Genomic DNA, 17,653 nt, shown 5'->3' on the forward strand with positions numbered 1-17,653 from the left:
TCTTCTGTCTCCAGTGCCTTTGTGCTTTAGGCAGAGGCTGCTGACGTTCTTGGTGATCAGTCCTTTACACTGTGGAGAGTTTGTCTAAATACTTGCTTTTCCATGTGCGGACTGCAACACCAGCACAAGGGGAATTTCATGCACTTTGCAAACAATGTTTTCACTGAAAGAAACAAAGCTCTGGGCCCCTCTGTTTGACAACCAAATCATCTAGCCTTTGATGTGGCAACAATCCCAGGTGTGTTGAGGTGTACTTTAGTCTTTTGCTGCATGAGAAGTAAAACCACCTCGGAGCATTCCCAGAGCTGACCAGACCATTCTTCAGTGCCGCCCAGAAAGCTGCTTTGGAATCTCGGTCCTGTATATGCAACACGTGGGGTGAAATAAATTAAATTTCAAATTAAATTAAATGCAAGCTTCTGGGAACTGGGTCTTAATATTCTTATGGTCAGGCACCAAGGAGATGTTCGCAAAAGTCTACTATTAAAAAAGCACTAGAATGAAAGCCAGATGGATTAAAGCCTTCCCATTTCTTGATAACTTCAGCCGCCTATTTGTGCGACTTTAGGTGGCATCTGCAAAATCTAACCCAGCAGCTGTGAAAACTAGTTATTAAAACTAGTTATAGCTCATACTAGTTATTTCAAAGGGCTGTACAGAGTCCGAGTAAATGGCTGAAGGGAGCACTGCAGCCACTCAGCTGTTTAGAAGTGAGATTTGCAACTTTTCATTAATTCTGATCTTCACTTAATCGTTTGTTTCCTTCATTAGAGGCGATTGGAGGAGGGGAGGGAGTTTTCATATTTGGATAGGACAGTCTATTAACACCTTTCTTTTTCATAATTAATTTCTGTGATCTTTTGGGTGTGAGAAATTATTGCTATATGTGTTCCATTATGGATCATTATTTTATTACATTAGCTTTTAATAGGTAAGGTTTTTAGAGATTTGGCAATTTGCTATTACACACTCTGGTTCAGCAATTCCTTACTGGCAGCTCTAAGAACTTTCTTCCCAGAAGAGCTGATTCATTCAAAGGGAATTGACAGCTCCTGCTGCTGCCATCCTTTCAAGGAAGCCATATTGACAGGAGAATGTGAAGTGCGCATCTTGGAAAACCTTCTAGGTTCTGAATGGGAGCCAAAGGGTCCAAGTGAGTCAAAGCAGGAAGAGCTGATCAGCCTGTTACAAGATTGTCCTTCAACAGTTCCTCTGTGTTCCTGTGGTTTTTCTTCAGTGTTGTCTTCTTCCATCACGATAGGAATACAGAGCATGTTTACACTGATAAAGCAACGAAGCTTCATCACAACTCTATGCCAACCATGTACTTACTCTGCTGTCTATTTCTGCCAGGGCACCAAAATGCAATGTGGGTCATTTGTGTTGTCTCTTCTCTAACTCAAAGAAATACGGTCTCCTTTGCTGAACTGTTGTGACACCATCCTGAACTGCCCACTGGTCTAGAGACTGTTTCGGAGCTCGATCCTGAATTGACTGCTGGGAGTTCATTTGATGTGTATTGTTCTTAAATAAGATGCCTACTATGATGGGATTAAGGAGAGAAAGAAAAAAAAAACACGGAGAAGGAAATGTCATTCCAAGGGAGATAGCGTATTTCTATGACTCACCCACATCCGAAATACACATGTATACCTATTGCCTTATTATTTTTTTTAGAGAATGATACATTAAATTAAGATCTATATAAGAAGTGGGAATGATTTGAATTCTTTTCAAAGCATAATTTAGGACTATAATTTCCTAGCATTATGAAATCTATTGTGACAAAAAAGATCATTCAGAGTTTAATCTGTGTAATCATTACTCACACTGAATGTGAAATTTTCTTACCCATGCAAACTATAAATGCCATGAAATCCTCTTATTCAAACACTGGTAAATATATTGTTATATATTTATAACAGAAATGTTATATATTTACTGCTGAATGTCTAAAAGTAAATTTACAATAAAACGGGGGTGGGGGGGACAGAAAATGGCAACACTAGACTTTCCTGATAGTGTTAAAGGAAATCCTCCCCCAGGAGATTTTAACAAAAACTTGATTTTTCATAGATGGGTGATTTTTTTTTCATTGTTTAATGAAAATTGAAAAGTTGACTTTTTAACTAGAAATGTTCATCTTCCCCTGAAAAAAAAAATCCATTCCTGTTCAGAATGGCAAAGTAAACAATGTTTGTATTTGCTCATACTTTATGAATAAACAGCCCAAAATTGACTTAGTACTTTGTTGCTATTGTCTTAATTATCGATCAATAGATGTGAAGCTAGAACTACAAAGTGAACAATTCAAGCTTTTTTTTTTTCAGTTTTGTTTTTCTTTTGTTGTTGGGTTGCAGCAGCTATATGGCCTTTTGCAATCTCACTTTGCATGCAAAGTTGACCCGAAAGAGTCAAGACGTGATATTAGTTGGGTGAACACTTCCTTTGGTTTGCTGTTCAGAACTACCCAGATGCAGCCATTCAGTGCTGCCTGTTGGGAGATGAATCCTGGTTATGTGGTTTAATTTGTATTTGACAATGAGTGGGGTATGAGTGTGCAGTGAAAGCCATCTTGGTGTGATGGCTAAGGCACCAGATTAGAAACCAGGAGGCTGTGAGTTCTAGTCTTGCCTTAAGGCAGGGGTAGGCAACCTTGGCTCTTTTATGACTCGTGGACATCAACTCCCAGAATTCCTGAGCCAGCATGGCTCAGCTTGGAAACCTCTCCCTTTCACCTCAGCATAGCTGGCTCAGGAATTCTGGGAGTTGAAGTCCACGAGTCATAAAAGAGCCGAGGTTGCCTACCCCTGCCTTAAGGGAAGCCAGCTTGAGTGACCTTGGGCCAGTCTCTTTCTCTCAGCCCTAGGACGCAGTTAAGGAAAGGCCATCTCTGAAATCTTGCCAAGAGAACTGAGGGACTAATCCAGGCAACCACCGGGAGTCAAGATGACTTGAAAGCACAAGGAAGAAAGTGTCTGTGCACACTACCTGTGTCAATAATGAGACAAATGTTGTAGGGAAAGGCAGTTGAGGCAGTTTTAGTTATACTGAATACTGATGACAAAGTGTGGTCTCAACTGCAAAAAATTCAGCCCCCATAAAGCTGCTTGTCCAATGGAAACCTTTTTATTCCTGTGCTAACAGCTAATATAATTCTCCGTGATAGGAAGGAAAACCACAGATGAGAGACTTCTCTTCACTAAAAGAGGTATAATCAGTCAGGAGGGTGGTAGTAGCAGTAACACTTTTAAAAACTCATTCAGACCCAATCTACTTAAACCTGCAAACGTAGATCAGCGTTTCTCAGTCTCAGCAATTTTAAGAAGTGTGGACCTCAGCTCCCAGAACTCTGGCTGGAGAATTTTGGGAATTGAAGTCTTGTGCATCTTAAATGTTGCTGAAGTTGAGAAAACACTGATCTATAGCGACACAAGATTAACTAAATAACCCAGTGACATAATTCGCACGCTACATTGGGCTATAAAATGAGGTTTGCTTCAGGTTTAGCAATTTGAGCTCAGTTACTGTGCCTTAGAAATGACTTGTGTTATGAATTCTAACTATGACAGCTTAATGTGATATTTTATCCTAATTTCCGCTTGAATATCCAAAATAAAAATAAAAATAAAAATGGCAGTGTAAGTTGATTTTGGGAATTTAGACCAGAAACAAGTATCTGGGGAAGATGGAGTGGCATTGTGTACATCATGATGTTTTATGCAAATGACATGAATTATCTATTTACTTTATTTGCATAAAGATGTCATGATGCACATAATCTTGTGACATAATTGTGGTTTCTGGGACCAGAAATGCAAAGAAATACATCTAAGCTATGTTTTGGTATTGTTGATCCTCGTTAGAAAACAAGGATATTTCTATTTAAAGGTTTTCACCCTCTGTATGTTTGCCTGTGCTAGAATACACAGAGGACAATTTTTGCAAGCTTGCGTGTTAATTTCACTGCAATCAGCAGGTTCTGTGCATCTAAACCATTGTTCTTCCACTTTATTATCTCACTGGAATTCATATAGAAAAATCCTGTGGCTCTGAAAGATATTATTTTTATAGATTAATATTTTAAAGTAATAATGGTTTCCAGAAGATAGCAGTGTTAAAACACACCTCATGCTGTCTTCAAAACTGAAGCCTATTTTCATCAATTGCATGAGGTTTTATCTCAGAAATAGTTTCTATTGCAATGGTTTAGCCTTGGAAAATATGAGAAAGATTTTAACCATTTCTTGGCCCAATGACAGTCTAGCTCCCATCCGTGCAAATTATGGCAAACGGAAGAAAAAAAGAATTGTGACTCATTTGAGCTGCAATTGAGCCCAAAATTTATATTGCTAAGCAAGACTTGATAAGTGAGTTATGCCACATTTTATGACCTTTTTTGCCACAGTTGTTAAACAAATCACTTCAAAGTGAACATGATTATTAAGTGAATCTGGCTTCCACATTGACTTTGCTTGTCGGAAACCAGCTGAGGTTACAAATGATGATTACGTGAACCCAAGGCAGTCCAACTGTCATATATACAGGCTGGTTGCCAAGAACCCAAATGTTGATCACAGGACCATGGGAATGTCACAATAGTCACAAGTGTGAAAAACAGATAAATCACTTTTTCCAGTGCCATTATAACTCTGAGCAGTCACTAAACAAATGGTTGTAATTAAAAGACTATTGTTCTGCATACTTACTAAAACCAAGTCCAGAGTATTAACTCTGGTACCATAGAATGAATTTACTATATGTTCTAGAACAGTGGCTCCCAACCTTTTCTATCCCCCGTACTCCTAGAATGCTTCTGATATATTCTCACACCTCTTACAAAAGTTCGAAAGAACAGCAATTAATTATGCATATACACAATAATTTTGAAAAACCAAGTTTTCGCACCCCCTGGAATATTGTCTTGCACCTCCAGGGGGATGCGAGCACCCCTGGTTGGGAACCCCTGTTCTAGAATAATGGAAACAAAGTGAAGATTTTGGTGAGCTAAAAATATTTTCCACCGTTTCTAAAGTGAAGATTCTCTGCCTGTACAAATTGATAAATCTACAATGTTTATTAAAGGACAGTTCTTGAAAATATCAAGAAAGTGCTGACAGGGAATATGTTTCACAATTACAGGGAGACCAAAACAAAAAACTCCATAAGTAACCAAAGTAAAAAGGAGTACATAGAAAAATGAAAACAATATTGAAAACAATGAGCTTTCCCACTCAGTATTTAAATGGGATCCGATTCATTTTCAGTAGAAGAAATAAGATCACCCAGACTACTATTTGTCTTTGCAACTAAAACAAATAGGAATGACTATCTGTTGAATTATATAAATACAAACAGAGATAATTCCTTGTGAAACAGACTGGGAAAAATACTACCAGGCTGATGTGGAGGCATTGCAGAGTTTGTAACAGTGCTATTAGTACCGTGTTTCCCCAAAAATAAACCCCACCCCGAAAAAAAAGACCTACCCTGATTTTTGGGGCTGGGCTTAATATAAGCCCTACTCCAAAAATAAGCCCTAGTTAGGACCCCGCCCACTCCATCCCACCTGGCTGCTACAATGGGGCAGGAGGCTGCACAGCACATCACGCCGCTGCTGCCACAATGACATGAGCCAGGTGGGGGAGGAATGGAGCTGCCCATGCGCCGCGCCCCTGCTTCCTTCATCCCCCCCCAGCCATGCCATTCCTTGCTCCCTTTCATTCCCCTCCTGAGCCAGACTGCCATGCTACCCTACGGAAGATGGGTAGGGTAGGCCTGGTCCTCCACCATTTCGGAGCCAGGGGGGAATGACGGCAAAAGGCTCCGCTACCACTGTGCATCACTAGAGGGGCTTTCTTCATGCTCCGCCCCATAAATCACCTGTCTGGTGGCAGCTGCCGCCTCTTTCTCCTCCATCAACTCTCCTGTGGCTTGCACCGTGACTGGACAACACAAGCCTCCCCTGCCACCTCCGCCAGCCCTCCATCGCCGCCACTGGAGAGAACGGAGAACGGAAGTGGAGCGGCTCTGTACAGCAATGCAGAGCAGAGAAGAGCACTTGCTTGCCGCCCTGCATCGCCCTGTGTCTCCCTTCTCCATTCTCGAAATGGCAGCCCTGTTTCCTGCCACTTCTCCTCCCAAAAGCAAAAAAATTCAACACTAATTTGCTTTCCAGCTATGGCGCATTTCTCTCCTGCTAAATCAGAGTTCATGGGACTAAAAAAAGTTCAGTCAGACCTTCCAACTTCTCACGATGTGCCGTACAGCCTCCTGCCATGAGCGGCCGCAACAGAAGTGGGCCATCAGCCATGCGGGCTTCTGCTGGATGGGGCTGTTGGTGCCACTGGCATGAGGCGAGGCAACTATCACAAAAAATATAAGGCACCGCCTGAAAATAAGACCTAATATCTTTTTTGGAGGCAAAACTAATGGTAGACCGGGTCTTACTTTCAGGGAAACATGGTATAAGATGATGGTGACATAACCACTGCTTTTAGACACAAACATTTGAGATAGAGTTGGAGCTATCTCTCTGGTTCATTTTATTTATTATGTAAAGAATACTTCAAACAGAAAATCCACCCAAAATGCTAAACTCCAGGTTTCTTTGACTGTAACAAGATCAGAATATTTCAATTCTGTGTTAAGCAAAGATATATTCAAAAAATCTGTTTTATTTTGTTAGAGATACATTTGTATTAAACCACATAGTGTCGTGGCTCCATTGGAGCCCAGTTCAGAGGAGGAGGAGGAGGAGTTGAAACTGGGACTGTCTGACAGGGATGTCATGTCTCCCTTGGCATGTTTGGAGAGGCCAAGGCTGAGGATGCTGTCCCGGGTCCGTCAGGAATTGGGGGAGGTAATCTCCCATTCAGGCCCCAGGCCAACCATCAGAGCCAGGTATTCAGCCCCTTCTGAAAGGCCAAGTGCTGGTGGATCTCACCTCACCTCCAGAGGGCAGGAGCTAGTGCAAAAAGGACTCATCTGGACCCCTCCAGCTGGAATTTCTTGGCTGACGGGGTCCACAGAGTGCCTCTTCTGTCAGCACGTATGGAGGGCCTTTCCCATTGGGGTGAGAGAGTTCCTCGTGTAACTTTCTAATGGTAAGAGCAATTCACAGAATGGAACCAATTGCCCAAGAATGAGGGAATCCCAAGTGATTGTAGTAGAGAAGCAAAGATTGGACATTACTATCAGGGACATTTTAATTTGGATTCCTTCATTGACAGAGGGCTGGACTTGATAGCTGGAATAGGCTTCTATAGTTTTAAGTTCTGTTATTGGATTCCAACCCTGAATGCTGCCAAGCCGGTCTATTTTGTAGGTTTAAATGATATTTTTTAAAAAAAAAATTGTGGGAGGGGGCTCTTTAAGATATATATTATGCCTTTTGACTCCCAAGGGACAAATTCTAGATGAGCAAATAAAAATGATTATTATCCAAAACACAAGGCTAGTAAATACACAACTGTGAAGTAAGGAGCTGGCAATCTCCTTCCAGCCCTGCAGTCATATCTGAAAGTAATACATTTTTCTCCAAGCAGACTGGGCAGAGAACATGAGACCAGTGATGCCTTGAAAAGAAATGAAAAGTAAATAGTGAGGCAAAGAAGGCACTTGATCAACCTGATCCTTGATAGAGTTGAGAGGGTGGGGGGTGGAAGTCTGAAACGGGTAATAGAGGTTGTTAAAACTATACCAAAAAGGCTGATGTGTTCACAATAGCTGTAACATAATTCTAAATAAATGCAGATGCTGAGGAGCCCTGTGTGCTATTGCATCTGATTTATTACTACATTGCCATTAAATTTGAATACAGTTTAATTTTTTTTTTCATCTGCCTTAAACAATGAAGAAAAGCTACCACATTTGTACCCTTTTTTCTTCCAAACGGTGTCTTCTATTTGGAGTTATAAAATTCCTCCTCAGTGTTTTTATTTCATATGCTGCCAAGCAAAATTAAGATGTACTCTTTCCAGAGGCATATTCCTTGCTATGTATGTTCTTCTATCCTGTACTCTTGCTGGATACACAGATACTGTCTTTTTAAAAGTCCTCAATTAATTCCTACATGCCTACTCAGCATGAAACCCCTCATTTCAACAGAATTATATCCAGGTAAGTGGAGGTAGATTTATATGCTGGCTTAATAACTCCCATCAAATTAATAATCAATTGAAATAACTCTTTTAAAACTTCGCTGTTAACTAGTTCAGATTTTAACACGAACTAGAGACACATCTCAAATCATTGTTTACATAAGAGACTACTGGTAATCATCACTACGAATCTGCAATCTGCTAAACAAGTTAATAATGTAACCGGTCTATTATTTTCTCTCTCCATCTCCTCCCAATTAATTCACATTTTCTAGACACCCTAATGTGTAATCCTAGTAATGGAGGTTTCTTAATGAAAACAGTCCAAGCGTGTCTTTCATCTAATGTTTTACTGAAAGCCACCACATTTTTTTAAACTGACTCTCACATTTAACCCTCCACTTATGCAGGAGAACAAATAGTTGGTAATTTGCAGGGTGCAAAGACTGGATTTGTAGTATTCATGGACTCTTGCTGCAGAGTTTTAGGACCACAGCCTTGTTCCCAAAGAACAGATTCTTCCAGCCAGAAAGTAGGAGAAACTCTCCCAGCTCATTATAAGAGCTCACCATCTACTTCAGAGAATCTAAGTGGAATCCGAGTCCCAGGGCTGCTGTCTATCATTTAGGATTAGAGCTTGCCGAAGTGTAGTAGTGGGAAAGATAGGGACAGGATAAGAAAAAGTATCTCTTCTGGCTATTCATCCACCATTAATTTAATATCCACACACAACTTCACAATCTCCACCGCTGACCAGACCTTTTCAACCCAGGCCCAACACATTAGTCTGTGTTTCATACCAGGTCTTGTAAACATTCGCTTACTATTATTCTCCATTTATGGCATTGAGAATCTCTATTCGCAGATACGTTAGCATGATGGCCCAATAACTTTTTGTTATATACTCTGAAATGCACTTACTCAGTTCTGACACGTACACCTGGATTCCTCCAATTTCTTACTGCCACATTTAAACTAAGGCAATCAATTTATTTCAATGTTCCCTTGCTGACAAGATATACTTCCATAAAATAAATCAGTTGTACAAAGAAATAAAGCATCAAGGCTTATTCATTATTTCAGCATTAATGCATTGTGATGTTAAATTTTGATATCTTCTCACTGTCTTAAATCCTGACTTTTGAATACAGAAATATAAAAACTAAAATGAACTTAACTAAAATGAACTTAACATGTGTGGAATTTCTACTATCTATAAAAATGACATCGTTACAGTTTGAGTCTCTCAGTGTTGAACAGGAAGCATTTTGAAGTCAGTTGTACCCTTTCATCAACCAGGAGGCCTTTAGGCAGTCAATCATAATTAGTCTATCGTGCTACCCTTGAAGACCATCTGGAAGCTACAACTGGCTCAAAACACAGCAGCACAGCAGTCTCAGTCACTTTTCTTTAAGCGCATGTGTCACTAGTGCTTTGAGAGCTGCATTGGTAGCCAGTTGGCTTCTGGGTAAAATTCAAGAGGCCAGTTATAAATATTATAGATAAATAAAACATATACTGTGACACCTGTAAAGTCCTTCATGGCATTGGACCTGGACACAAGAAAGATAACCTAACTCTTATTGTTTCTGCCTGCCTGATACTTTCAGATAGAATAGGTGCACTCCAGGTTTCCTCAGATTATAATCTGGTGGGACCAAGGAAGGGGTCCTTCTCTATTGCTGACCCTGCCTTCTGGAACACACACACACACACACACACACACACACACACACACACAAGTAACAGTCTTGTCTTTATTCCATTCACAACAGAACCAACAACAAAAATGGTGTGGCTTCCTTTTATACCCCTTTCGCAAGGACAGTGTCAACCAATCAATGCAATGTATTTCTCCTGCCTTGCGCATGCACAATAGGCTGGAGACAGCCTGTCCGGTCCCGGGCATTCATGTGGTCTGCCCGGGCCTTTCTGCAGCCTCCTGCACCTGCTGAATGACTCAGCAGGCCCAGGACATAACAGGTTGGATCACCTTAACCTGTAGAATATTAAAGCTAAGACAAGCATTTTGAATTTTGGTGAACAAAAATTTTAAATAAGGCTAGTTTTCTAGCTCATCTGTCTCAGCTTTGCAATTTTCACTCTTGTAATGAAATCAAAAAACTTGAACTTTTGATGAAGCTTTCCAAAACTTAAAGCTACATGACTCAATTTTATAGGCTGAAAGATTAGTCCCAATGGACCTGACTTTTCATCATTGTTTCATGTTACTAGAAAATAGACCCAGTCCCATATTCATTGAGGGTGTTTTTATTGGCAAAATGTTGTTAACTCTCATTTATTAATAAAACTAAAGACCATGGAAAATGACAAGGCTGAGGGACACATTAGTTTACATTCCACCATCTGATGATTTATTTCATGGTCTTGTACTAAAAAGTACACCATAATATAATAAAAAAATTGATTGGCTTTCTAATAACCCAAAGTCAGCTACACCTGCATACATAATGCCTCATTCCTAGTCTATTATATGCTATAATTTTGAGAGTTCGTATTTGCAAGTGTATTAAAAAATATTTCTTGCTTTTAAATACAGCCCATTACAGTTCAAAGTAATTGAGAGACATCAATTCAGGAATAATAGACATAGGATTTTTCTCATTGGATTGATTAACCCTTTCCTGCCAGATTTCTAAGAACTTTTTAATCAGGATGTAGCAATATACTAATTAACATGCAGTTAGGAATGTAGTGATAGCTCTATGATCTAAAGTGCATTAATTTGCATTTTAATTTATTTCATCCATAACCTTCCTGAGAACTGACCTCTTCTTTAAAAACATTCTACATAATATAGATTTAAAACAACCTATGCTTATGAAGGAACTTCTCTACAGAAAGTAGACTTATACTTACACTCCAGTCTAAGACATTTATCTTAATCAAATAAGAGGACTAGGAAAAATATCTCAGAAACTTTGTCTCAAGTCAGACCTGTGTCGTCATAGACAGATCCCTTGTACAGGATTTCAGAACTGCATTTTGTACTTCAAAATATGTTCAAGACAGACTATGTGAAAACAAATGTTATTTAAAACTTTTAAGAGTTTTAAATACCAGTTGTATTCTCTGCATTAATACAGTGGAGAAAAATGGTTTATGAACTATATGAGACCATTTCTGGTTGCCTTTTTTTCTCTGTTGTATCAATATTTTCTGGACAAGAGTCCCCAAATCATCATGCCTTCAGATAAATCCTGTGCAACTTTATAGTTCTGTTTCATTTAATTATGTAATGGTTGCTATAATAAATTGAATCACATGATCTTTTCTTCATTTTAGCAGCATCTTTGGCCAATATGGCAACATCTCTTGAAATTGGAGAACATTTCTCTAGCACAGTGGTGGCGAACCTATGGCATGCATGCCAGAGGCAGCACTCGGAGCCCTCTCTGTGGGCACACGTGCCGTCGCCCCAGCTCCACCTCCCCCCACGGGCCCCTCACCAGCATTCCCCTGGAGGAGAGTCACCCCTGGGCGCAGCCCACACGGAGCAGCACAGCCAAGGACATAGCCGGGCAGCAGAGACAAGACTCCACCCTCGCGTCCCATAGCATGCAGATGATGCTGTGGGGTGTGGGCGGAGGGCATGCTGCCATGGCACTGCAGGGCTGCCTGGGTGATCTGCGGCAGGCCATGGAGGCGGTGTGTGGCCCTGCAGGTGGGCGGGGCAGGCGGAGCAGAGCAGGCAGGGCAGGAGGTGGAGCAGGGGCGGGTTTTGGGCACTCAGTCTCTAAAAGGTTCGCCATCACTGCTCTAGTATATCAACATACAGCATATATCTAATTTCCTGTATTCCAAATATCAATTATACTTTCTTGCCTAAACACCAAACAAATCTGGCTATATACATTATATTACAAGCCTGACTGTTGACGAATTTTTGAGACCTGCAGATTACCGTAGATCAGAAAAAAACTGTTGGAAATGGGAATGTTAGCAAACTTTTGTAGTCATTTCTCTTCCTGAAAATAACTTAGTGGAACAGGGATGATACTATCCATTAATTCATCCCCTCTAAACCAGTTTGTGAATTCTACTGGCAGGCACCTTAAGAAAGCAGTTCCTTTACTCTTTTTTTTTCTTCTACTCTGCATGTGTGTGAGAGATTTCTTTTATACTAAGAAAGCAGAAAAAATAGCAAATTTTGCAATTAATCCTATGGGACCAGTGGAATTTCTGGAAGAGGGTTCATCGCGAGTTAAGAGGAAATTCTTGCAGATCACCCCCCCCCAATTTCCCAACATACAAGGCAGGTTTAGAAGGTTGAAGATTCTAAAGTGGATTCAGGGAACTAGCAAATCATCTTCTTGTAGCCCAGGAGTTAACCACAAATCTTGCTAGCACCAATATATTTGCCAAAAAAATCCAGATGATGTCTGTGCAAGGCCAGTAGAAATTAAAGACAAAAATGGCAGCATTCTCATGAAATGCCAAAATTTGTAAGATTTCTCACAAAGTCATAAGCATGAGGTGTAAAATCTCGCAGAACATTTACACAAGATTCCAGGACTGAGTTCATCAAAGTCATACTTGAGATTTTTGGTTATTTTGCAAAAAACATAAGTGCCCAGCCTTGACAAAGAATACTGATCTCTGTTGGAACAATTGGAAACAAAAAATGACTCACAGATTTGATACTCTAAATAAAGCGAAGGTTGAGACGTTCTAATGACTGATTCCCATGAAATGATTAACACATTTTGAACAAAACTTTAGTAAACAGCTTGCAATAGATAATGATAGCTGTTTAGAAAGCAAGCAAACAACCCCAGGATGAAGTGATCTGCTTAAAAAGACTTTATTGAAAAAAATAATTCATTTTTTTAAATATTCCTTGCAATGTTGAACAAGACCAGATTCTAATGTTGATCAGGGCCGGAACTATTTTCATCACTGCAACCAGAACACAGTCTTGAAATTTCAGCTATTCATCATATGGATTTTTGTTCTTATTCAGCTCAAAATCCTAATTCCATTGTTATTTCTGAGTTTTATAGTATTTATCAGAGTTTGCAACCAAGATCCCTCATTTTGCTTTATACAACTGATTTTTCCACATCATCCTTTCCAGACAGTTTAGTAAAGATTGTCTGATGGATTAACAAAAAAAGGGATCAAGTTCTTTCCCTGCTCCTTCAATGATCTTTTAAAATGTCTTCTTTCTGGTGTGAAAAAGCCTTTTATCCAACTACTATGTTTGTTGTGGAGTCATTTGATTGTTGTGAGCTGCCCAGAGCCATACAATTTTGAATGAGTGCTTGATACATTTTTTTCCATTTTTTCTTATTATATCGGTATTCAAGTGTGTAATTAAGATGTACAGCTTGACAAAATCTTTATAATGTTCTTTCTTGGTCACTGTCACTTTTATAAATCAAAGATTACCTCCTGTTGAAAGACATAGTATCCATAGTATGGAAACTTCAGTGAAGCATGAAAACTTGTTCTGAAAAAAATGATTTATGAAATTCATACATGGGGGAAAAAAACCCTACAAAATGTTTTACTGTCATGGCAGTTACCAAGATTTGCATGGTGACCTGGAAGATATTTCGTTTCAGACTGGTCTTGAATTTAATCTATTATACATATGTTTCTTTTAAAAATATGATTGACAGGTTGCATGACTAAAACCAGGTATATCCAGCTTAAATAAAACTATTAGCTGCAATATTCATCATCATCATCATTGTCTATCCACTGCAGGATGAAGATCTCTTCTGCATGTTTCCAACAAATATGGTCCTGAGCTTTCTTTTGCCAATTGGGCCCATAATATTGCTGATAATTCCACATACTAACAAATAATAAATTCTAGGATATGATCTTGTACTTGACAGGAAAAATGATTCACAGGCCATAATTAACATCTTTTAATGCATATCAAGTATTACACATATTAAAACACAACATTTAACAACAAGATTCTGGCATTAATATAGCTCTAATACAGGAAGTTTGATTTTTTTATAGTATATTACAGTGGTTTTAAATAACTTCTCTTTATAAAATAATAGGCATTTTAGGCACAACATATGAGAACTCTATCCTGCTAAAGTTCGAAAAACAAGATGGAGGAGGTAGGGCTTTTTCCCAAATTTCAATGAGATAAAAGCAGGATGTGCTTCTGACAGATTGTGCCGCATGTCAGTATATTACTTACAAAAGTAGAACCTTAAAATAAAAGTATCATTTTTTTTACAAAATTACAAAAAGTAAATTATTACAAATCCCAATTTAATAGTTACCCCTTCCTTTAACAATATCAGGCTTAATTTAACCTCTCACCTCCCAACTCCCCCCTACAAACCAAAAAGAATTGGCATTTTAGTTTTTATATATTCACGCCACCACTTTGTTAAAATAAACCAAGTAAGGTAATTAACACAATTGTAACATATAAAACATTTCTCAGAAACAGAGTTAGAAATATTGCACATAGAAGAACATGCAGAATTCCAACAGGTGAGCTTATATACTTGTATATAAAGTTTTTTTTTTTTTAAAAAAGGCAGAAATAAGTGAAAAGGGATTGCAAAAAGGATTATGTTAGATGTTAAGTTAATAAAGCATTGAAATTAGCCTTAAATTTATTAGAATTAACCAAAGGTATACATCAAAGTATCTAGTAAAAAAAAAGGTGTACATTTTTGATCTTCCACCATACTCAGAGCTGTAAGCATTTATAAAAAGATGAAGTTATTTATGAAAACTTTCCCATTATTTAGTGGATGGTAGGTATTTCAGAACAAGCAGTGCACATTTAACAGAGAATAAAAATTAAATTTAAGATGTCAGATGGATATCCAAAACTGTAGAAATTTAACTCTCTCAAAGGTACTCTGCAATGCCAAGCCACCAAATGATACAAAGGACAGTTCTAGCTTTATTAAGACATGCTTGAGAATATGTAAGCAAGAATGTCAGAAAAAGAACAAAATAAAATCTCCTTTCCAAGAAGGGAAGGAGGTCCTTGATAACTCTTTATACTGTTTCCTCCTTAGCAGAGGGTAGATAAAAACCATACAAAATGGAATAGATTATGCAAAATGGAAGCATATCAAATGAGTTAAGTAGCTGAACTACAATTTGTTGTAGCAGATTATTTTTTTTACTCAGAGATTATACATTTGACCATGTTTTCAGGTCAGGTAACACAGATTTCTTCACAACTCTTCACGACACCAGGATAGCTCGTGATGGGCCAGATTTCTTATTTTCTCAATGAAGTTTTGGGGATCAAGCCAGCCTTCCTTCCTTTCCATTTATCACAGGCTCTGCAGGCTTTGGGTGTATGCGTGCCCAAATCTGCAAGATTGAGGGCATGGCATCAAGATCCCCACCCTTCCCTTTTGTACCCATGTACAGACAACTGTACAAAAGGGGCAGGGCTTTGACTGCGATACAACATCCACCAGTCGCAGATCACATCCCAAGCAGGTGCTTTAAAACATGCCAACAAATCAAATTCATTGTACAACGTAATCATGGGCATAATTTGTTCATAATATGAAGGCTGACTTGGGTGTTGGGTACAATGCATTTCTAACTAAGGCTATTGAGCAGCTGAATAAATGCACACCAGGAAATGATTTCCTAAAAAAAAAAAAAGTATATTTTAAAATGTGTAATATAGGCAGTCCTTGTTTAGTGACCACAATTTGGATCAGCAGCTTGGTTGTTAAGCAAAATGGTAGCTAAGCAAAACCATAACTGTGCTTATGATCTTACTTGAGCTTTCCCCTACATTAAAGATCTGTGAAGGCTGTAAATGCAAAGATTGCCAGCAAATTTATTTTTCAGCACCATTATTTGCAAACTGTTGCTAAATGAGGAAGTCACCAAGCAAGGACTCCTGTAGTACTCATCCTGGAGGAAACTTATTCTCTCACACATACAAAAGAATTATTCAAAGCTAAATCCCATCTTTAGCACTCATAAATATTTTAAGTCCTCAATTTTCACCTTTACATCTTTGTATGTACAGTGAAGTCACAGGACTACAATTTTTTATCCTGTATGTAAAAATACTTGGTTGCTTATTTTGTCAATTTACAATGCAGAATGGAAATCACTGGGCATTGACAGAAAACGGGTTTGTTTAGCTCAAAAATATATATAACCTATTAATATATATTCCTGAGACTTCTGTTACTTCAATCATAAATATATATGCTTGGAATTACGTCCCTTTGTTTATTATTATATCAAACTAATCAATATCTCAAATATTAAAGTAATAAAAAAAGAAATACCTACTGGCTGATAATGCATGTAGTCAGAAAATCTAGATAGAATTAAGCCGAGAGTCAATATTCTTGTGCAATTCAAAATCACAATTATTATTTTTTTCTAATTTTATTAAGAAGAAATGTAGCAAAGAATGAAATCTCACTTATACATTTTTTTTTATCTCGGTACCTCTATAACAAAGGCAGAGACAAGATACAGTCCACTGAGATCCAGCTTATGACTGTAATTGACCCTGGAATTATGGCCATAAATTGTGGCAGTAGTCAAATAGATCATGTGATTGTGCCCAATTTTATGAATTTTTTTAAACAACCTAATGGGCATTTTCCCCCCAGAAAGCATAAGTAAATGCTAGTTTCTAGAAAAAAATGCTGAAAATCGTGGCCACATGATCATGGGACACTGCAAATGGCCATAAATGCATGCTCGTTGCCAAGCACACAAAATGTGAACATATGACTGGGGGGGGGGGGAAGATGGGCAGCCATTAGAATTTCAAAATTAGGTCATAAGTAGTTCTGGGGAGGTTTCTTGTAACTTCAAATGGTCTCTAAGTGGCAGACGTAAAGTAGACTATTATCTGTACTTCCCTTTAGAAGTTATATAGAAATGAAGGCATTACAGCAGGATCAGGAGACTTGGCTGCTTCTAACTTTTCTAGTTGAATTTGCATGAGAAAAAATTCTATGTCTATTTAATAGTTTATTATACAGTGATTCTTCTACTACTTACTATATATATGAAATATGAGAAATTTTTACGTTATTGCTGGAAAATAAAATATGATGTCCAATATATATGCAACTATATCACAAAAAACCAATCTCTGCTATGCCAGCAAAATCAGAAATTAAAAATAGTTCTCCATGTCATTATCAAGCAAGATAATGAATAAATCAAAATTGCAACCATCAGAAAGACTACTTTGAGAAACTGGTTAAGATATTACTTAATTTCAACTAATATGTATTTAGTTTTATTTTCAGTAAGACACACAAAGAAATCCTGGTAGTAGAGATTTCTCTGCAGATTGTTTTAGCATTCTTTACATTATGTCTTTTTGCAATATGCATTTTCTGTATATGAGGCTGGCCAATATATAACAGAGATCAACAAGAGATTATCACATTATCCTAGACAATGTTATGTTTCTGATACATCAAATAACAGTACAGTTTAACTTACAAGCATCATCAGAAAACACCAAGCTGAATCCCAAGGGCCTATTGGTAGCTTTCCTGAATTGAAGATTCTTTTTCAGGAATAAAGAA

Source organism: Protobothrops mucrosquamatus, unplaced genomic scaffold (assembly GCF_001527695.2).
Source record: "Protobothrops mucrosquamatus isolate PMUCROS unplaced genomic scaffold, P.Mucros_1.0 scaffold822, whole genome shotgun sequence".
Taxonomy (NCBI): Eukaryota; Metazoa; Chordata; class Lepidosauria; order Squamata; family Viperidae; genus Protobothrops; species Protobothrops mucrosquamatus.